At 38.6% G+C, this 7,073-nt stretch overlaps 1 protein-coding gene across 1 annotated transcript in view; it reads left to right on the top strand.

The window, feature by feature from the left end:
- The window catches only part of PARD3B (par-3 family cell polarity regulator beta), a 415,216-nt gene that overhangs the window by 159,016 nt on the left and 249,127 nt on the right, over window positions 1-7,073 (top strand). The gene's annotated exons all lie outside the window — the stretch shown is intronic.

Below are 7,073 nucleotides of genomic sequence, written 5' to 3'. Positions count from 1 at the left end.
TGACTCCTGTCCTCCCTGGGAGCTGTGTTTGATGTTAACAATGTCTTGCCCGTGTAGAAGGCAGAGGCTTCAAGGTGCCTGCTGACTTTGGACCAGTGGTAATTAGGAGGGTAAAAGGCATTGCCTCCCATGCTTAACCCCATGAGGTACTCTTCCCCTGGCTTCTCGATGTGAGAACGCCCTGTTTACTATTGAGAATTTGCCCTCATATTCTTTTGGCAGAAGTTGTTGACCACCGAGCTAAGGCATAGGCGATAATTTTGAAAATATATGTGTGTGCATAAGATGCTCCTGTCCCAGTTTTCACAATGGTACCAAGTACTTCAGTTGAACAGCGTGTGTGATACAGTTGCTCCTAATCTGCTTCAGTGCAAAGTCGCCCAGAGTAGTTGGACCTGCGAGGGAAGGGGGTTTCAGCCAGCTTGATTTTTGCATTGAACAACACAGGGTATATAATCTACCAGTAGAGTTCAGCTGTGATGAAAGCCCTCAGCAGAGAGTTGTTAGCAAACAATTTGGGGGAATAATTTCTTACTACAAACTGGTTCCCAGGAGAGTATCTATTTATGCCCTTGGTTTAAAATATCTTTTTAAGGGCCAAGACCACAGCTCACTACAATATTCAAGAAATCCATTGGCAGTTGAGAGGGGAAAATGTTGCTGTTGTGGTTCCTGAAACTGTCATGTAATTGCTAAAAGCCATACTATATTACGGCTTTTCTTTGTGCTGTGCTAATTAAACATGAATCCACTTGCATATTATTAAAAATATCTGAAGATGTACAGCTATTCTTATGTTGAAAAATATCTTTTACCAGTCCAGTAGAATACATTTCAATTGACAACATTGGAAGAAGCCGTATGATTCTTATTTTCATATTTGTTGCCTGCATAAAATAATCTTTAGCAAGTGATTAATTGCATTTGTAGATACTGCACAATTGCATCAATTATCCATTTCAAATGAATTTCATTCTGAATAGTTGAGAGGATGATGTAGTTTAATCAGTAAGTGAAATGGAAGTATTATAAGCTGTTTAAAAACACTTATCACGTTTTATGGAGGCAGACTGATTTAAATCAAGCAGACTGCTGAAAAAGTAAGAAATATGCAGTAACAAACACTAATATTTTTTTCCTTCAGTTCAGCGGCATTTTATTAGCTTGCTTTGCATTGGTTTCCATCCTTGATATGTTGATAATAGTTGTACTGTGGGGATGTTAGATGGTTAGGAATTTTTTAATTGAGTTAAATTAGTTGTGGTTATAAATACACTTGTTTAAGAATGACACCTTGCACATCTGTTGATCACCGTCTTCTCTTTCGGACAAGCTCTGTAATGTTTAGGAGCATACTGAGCAACTTCCTCAATTTTGTAGTATTGGTTGGTTTTAAAAGGGTGTTTGATATTTCATTGCGCTTGTTTAGAAAGAAAAAAGGGAAGTTATATGTTAAAATAAATCTGGAAATTTTTTTTGAGGTGTTGTTATGCATGCTTTTGCAATAGTAAACCATTCTTAAATATATTTCAGGAAGTGGTTTTGGGTGTTACAAAAAGCTATGTGGCAGGAAGATAGTCTGGTATTAGCTTGGTAATGAAAGGTTAGCTAAGCAGATGAAACAGATATTGACACCAACTTTGTTTTCATATCTAATATTTAAGTGACTTTGAGTTTTGTGTAACTCATTGAAACTTGCTATTTTACAACATGTAGTTTTTAACCTATTCAGAGCCTCTGATTTTAATGCTTTTCCCCAGTTACAAAATTTTTTCTTCCGCAAAGGTGTTTTAAGAACAGGTTTCTGCTAACTGATAACTTGTTACATATTTCACTTGTCAGAGTGTTCCCTGCCCTTGAGATAGCCTGACTCTGTACTGTGTAAGTAATAAAGGTAAAATAACTGTTTTCTTAATGTAGGGTTTTAGGGCCACAGCTTCGATTAGGCCCATTGTGGATTTAAGGCCAAATGGGGGAATCTAGATACTGATTTTAAGTCTAAAACATTTTTAAAACTTGTGGTTCGCTGCATTCTTGTTCTTACAGTCTGAGGGTGGCCGGAGTCTCGTAATGAAGGGCACTGGTTATTGTGGTCAAATGAAGTTTCTTAGCCGTTTCAGAAACACGCGCGCGCACACACACAACTTACGTTTTGTCCCAGCAGACCGAAGTAAGCCATGGAGAAGCCTTTGTGGCACAATCTTGTACACTTGGCCTGTATCTGACTGCTGGACATTACGTCAAGAGTTTTAGGGCCACAGCTTCGATTAGGCCCATTGTGGATTTAAGGCCAAATGGGGGAATCTAGATACTGATTTTAAGTCTAAAACATTTTTAAAACTTGTGGTTCGCTGCATTCTTGTTCTTACAGTCTGAGGGTGGCCGGAGTCTCGTAATGAAGGGCACTGGTTATTGTGGTCAAATGAAGTTTCTTAGCCGTTTCAGAAACACGCGCGCGCACACACACAACTTACGTTTTGTCCCAGCAGACCGAAGTAAGCCATGGAGAAGCCTTTCTGAGGCACAATCATGTACAATTGGCCTGTATCTGACTGCTGGACATTACGTCAAGATATGTATAACTTTGGTTCAAATAGGGTTACCATATTTTAACCTGTGCTTGGTTATATTATTACTGAATGGAAAAGAGCCTTTATGTGTGTTCCTTGGGCTCTGTGGTCTTGGGGATCATTCTCTGTGTGCAATGTCAGCTGTTGCATTTGTTGCTGTAACTAAAGGTAAGCTTTGTAACTTTGTTACTTTGTAACAAGGACTAATTGGTTTGGGAATACCTGTGAAGGTGCTGATTTTTAAAGCTAAAAATAGTGCTGTGGCTTTTTAAACTCATTCTGGTTGTCAGAAATGCTCACATGGTCCTGAAAGTGTTGCTAAAAATGTTCAATTTTTAAATGTGGTAATTAAAATTGTCTGTTGTGAGAGCAGCAGATGAGACATTTCCTGCATTTGTAAACTAAGCATCCCTTTCACCTCCAGGTTTCCTTGCATCTGACTGTTTGTTATGTTGGTAGGATCTGAACTCCCACTGAACCTTCTTGGAAGAAGGTTTACTGTTGGCCAAGTAGGTAGAGCGAGCTCTGCAGCCTGCCACCCTGCTTCGTGACTTTCTGCTTTAGGGTTTGGATGCCTTTCCTTTGTTTTAGAAAGCTGATGCCCTCAGGGAATACAATACTGTAAACTGGAACTTCAGATCTACATTTTCACTTTTAACTTCGTCATTAAAAGAAAGTTTCAGATAATGATAATTTCCCTTGAGTATACCAGACTGCTTCAGTCCTGATTTGAGTAGATACCATGTGTGTTCCTTATTAATAGATCTTATTTATTTCCTTCAAGTTTATTGTTAGTGTTTGATGACCATTTTATACTCCAGGTATACCCTGCACTCAGGATTTTCTCCAGTTGTTTATGTAGACTTCCTAGTCTCTAAATTTATCTAGTTCTGAGATTTGTCTCAGGTTGGTTATTGTTTATTAAGATCTCTTCTTCCAACTAGAAGAGGATGAATTTTTTGCTACATAGCTTTTCTACAAGTGATATATTTACAATTTTATACTACCTGCAAACTTGCATCTTGTCTTAAGAATAGTATTCTGAGCCTATCAGGGAGACTTGAGGTGATTCAGGGCCCTTTTATGGCCACTGGTGGCCCGTGAATATTTCTAAAGCTGTCTTACTGGGCTAGGTGGCATAGGCCACTCTTGGGTGAATGTGCAAAATTTTGCTGCAGAACCACCTCAACAAAAGATTTCTTTTTACCTAAAATGTAATGCAAAACTACGCTATAACCAGCGTTTAGTTAGAAAACAGATCTGGGGCAGTTTTTTAAAGATATGAAAATCCAGGTTTTCTGGGTTGCGATGATAGTGAGAAAGCAGAGCAATGGGGCTGGTTGGTAGCCTGGCTGTCAGGGCAGCCGTCTTCTCTGTTAGCTGCTCAGGGCTGCACCCTTTGTTTGAAATAAAAACAGTTGTTTTGACTGTTTTCAGTCAATTCTGTCTCTCCCTCTTTCTTTTTCTAGCCAGAAACCGATGCTTTCATGTCTCTGTCCAAAAGTGCCACTATTGCTTTTTTCCCCCAGACGTTTTGTGTTTTTTATGAAATGAGCATTTTCAAAAATTAAAGCAAAAATGGAGAATTTCTCATAGTCCCTAATCTCAGTAAGACCCTTGACTGATTCTAGCATATTTGTTGTTGGGACTGATACATGTCCATGCTGACTGTTGAATTGAGAAGACTGTGCATGTTCACAGAGTAGAAAATGTTACTGGTATGTACTCTGTCACTCTCTCTACTGTTAGACATACATATTTACCTAATTTGAGAGCTGTCATATAATGAATATGAGACTCTCAAGCATTTGGGTTACAGTTGTTTGCAGAGGGCTATTATTTAATAGGATCCCTCTCTTCTGTTTCAGTCCTAATTTGAAGAACATGCTTTTTGCAGCACTAAGAAAAAATGCCTAATTCAAATTATCCATATGCAAATAAATTAAAAAACTTCCACTGTTCTTAGATGCATATGCTTTCTTGGCTTTTGTTTTTTACCACACCATTTTGCATTTTATTCCTATTTCCTAAGTGAAAACTGCAATTCTGTCACTGTCACTGTAGATCTATTAAACTGTCAGCTGAATTTAAGTCAAGTTTTGGGAGTCAGTGTCATTAATTCTGCTGCTATTGAAAAACTGACAATCAGTCTTTAAAATATGAACAAGAGATTGAGAATTTTTGTGTATATTGGATCATTGTCTTCTAATAGTGTCTTTACTTGCGCATTGTTGGTTTGCTATCATTCTGCTACTTGGGCAGGAGATGATCTGTTTAAATTTACTGTGCTTCTAATGAAATGCTGAAGTATGAGAAGAATTTGTCCATTTGTAGTGATTGTTACGTGACTGGAGCTCTAATGTCATTCTCAGAGCTGAATTATAATTTCAGTGTTATGATTCATGTTTCCTTGATCAGTTAAGACTTTAAATATATTTGGCTTTGTGTTTACTGACTGGAGCATGTGATAATCTGTGATATGTGTGAGCACTATAAATCAAATCAAAACTGGCAGTGTTGTGCAGGATGGGGGCTGTAACACTGAACTTCCCCCTGTGGCATTTCTGAAGTCCCTCGGCACACTTCTGTCCAGCTCAGGAGAGGGTAACTTTTCTTTAGGAGCTTCTACCCTTAAATTGGAAGGGGGGGGTGGGGGGAAGCTATAATTGCAGTTACAGACTCCAGTCTTCATCCTCTAATTCCTCACAGAAGTTTTATCTTGTGGAATGATGCAAATGTGGAACTGTCAGGCACCTCACAAGGCTGGGCCATTATTTTCTGGCACAGGAATGAACATGTCTTGAAACATTTGTGACATGTTTTAAAAATCTGTTCTTGAAGACCTCTGTGGAAGGTCTGATACCACTAATAGCTATAATAACCTGTTATCCAGCTTCAAGACACTTTTTGCTGGTCTGGTCTTTAGCAGAAAAGAAAGCTGTGGATTGCCATCTTTCTGTAAGAACCTCTTACTTATCTTGGAGTGTAACTGTGCCCTTACCAATGTTGTGCTGCGTCACTGAACAAATCTAATTCCCAGTATGAGATTAGACTTGTTGATCAGAAAATGGTTCCTTGTGGTTTAAAACCCATGAATCAGTCAACAGAAACATGAGATGAGATTGTGTTCTGAACGTCAGTATTTATCATTACTGTGAAATCAGTTTCCCAAGGAAGTGGAGGTGGAGGACAAGTATGGACGTAACCTCACTACAGCAAGAACAACAGTAACCAAAAGCCCAGAAATAGAGAAATTATGTAGCTTATGTAGACTTGTGTAGACCTCAAGGGAGGCTTTAAATAGCAAAACAGTTCTGAGGCATGAGTAGCAAGTTCTCTGTCATGCACTGAGCAGCACTGTGTTGCAGCCAGTGTCTGGAAGAAAAGAGAGTCTAGTTAATTCGCAACCCCAAACCTGCTCATGGCTTGGCTATTTTCAGCCTTCCAAAAAGAAGAGCCTTTGTAGCACCAGTGTTTTTAGTGGTTAGCTAAAGGAGGTTAGCTTTGTTGGGAACATTACTGTGAAGAGGTTTGTCTGCTTCTGGCATCTGTTACTACCAAGGCGCTATCTTTTTTCAAGATGAAGTCAACGTATGAAGGCTGTGTGTCAGATTTCTGGTGCTAACGCACTGCTTGAGGTTGAGTTCCTTATTTATGAGGTTAGTATGGAATATGCTTCATATAACAAGAATTGCTCCTTGACATGTGGTTCCACTGTGGAAAGTGATTGGAAGAAATGGCACATACTCAATACATGTTTTTTAAAATAGTTCTTCCATTAGTGACAGAAGTTCTCTTTCAGTGAGCTATATTGGTCTTGCAGTGGAAGCCAAGTCTGTTGGCTTGTGCTCTGATTAACACACAAAGAGAATTGCTACCAATATTTTAGGTTCAAAAGCAGTGTGTGAACCGAAAGGGGATCCAGCTTGATTTATATTCCAAAGGTTTGCTTGCAAGGCTGGTCATGATTCTTTTTTAAAACGCAAAGCAACCCACTCTCGCTCCCAACTCTCTTGATACTTATAAACTGAAAATAAGTTCTACAAATCTTTGAGGGACTGAAAACACCAAACCTTTAAAGCCATCTTTCTAAGTAGAGCCATCTTTTGAGAGAAATTGGAAGTTTTAATATACAGTGTAGAGCTTTTATTGAAAATTAAATTACCTATCTAGTTGGCTTTCTTCTTTGGAATTAATTTATAACATTGCTACCTTTTGCCTTGAGACAACTTGATATGGCAAGTATATACACTGGAAAACTGTACCACTGCAACAACAACAACAAAAAATTATTAACTTTAGGCTTTATCTAGTTAAGATCAGGCTCTGAATTGAATTCTCTTAGTGTGTTGACAGCTGAAGATTTATGTCTTCCACCTATATTCCTGTTGCAGAGTTAGCAGAAGTGACCTTTCCAAAGAAGGTCTTTTGTTACAGATTTTGCTCTGTTTACATTATTGCCATAAGGGTCGCAATGAAGTACAGTACATTAAAGCTAGTATA

This window comes from Pygoscelis adeliae, unplaced genomic scaffold (assembly GCF_000699105.1).
Source record: "Pygoscelis adeliae isolate BGI_AS28 unplaced genomic scaffold, ASM69910v1 Scaffold160, whole genome shotgun sequence".
In the NCBI taxonomy this organism is placed as follows: Eukaryota; Metazoa; Chordata; class Aves; order Sphenisciformes; family Spheniscidae; genus Pygoscelis; species Pygoscelis adeliae.
The sequence above is the reverse complement of the archived record's forward strand: the minus strand, read 5'-3'. Positions and strand labels throughout refer to the sequence as shown.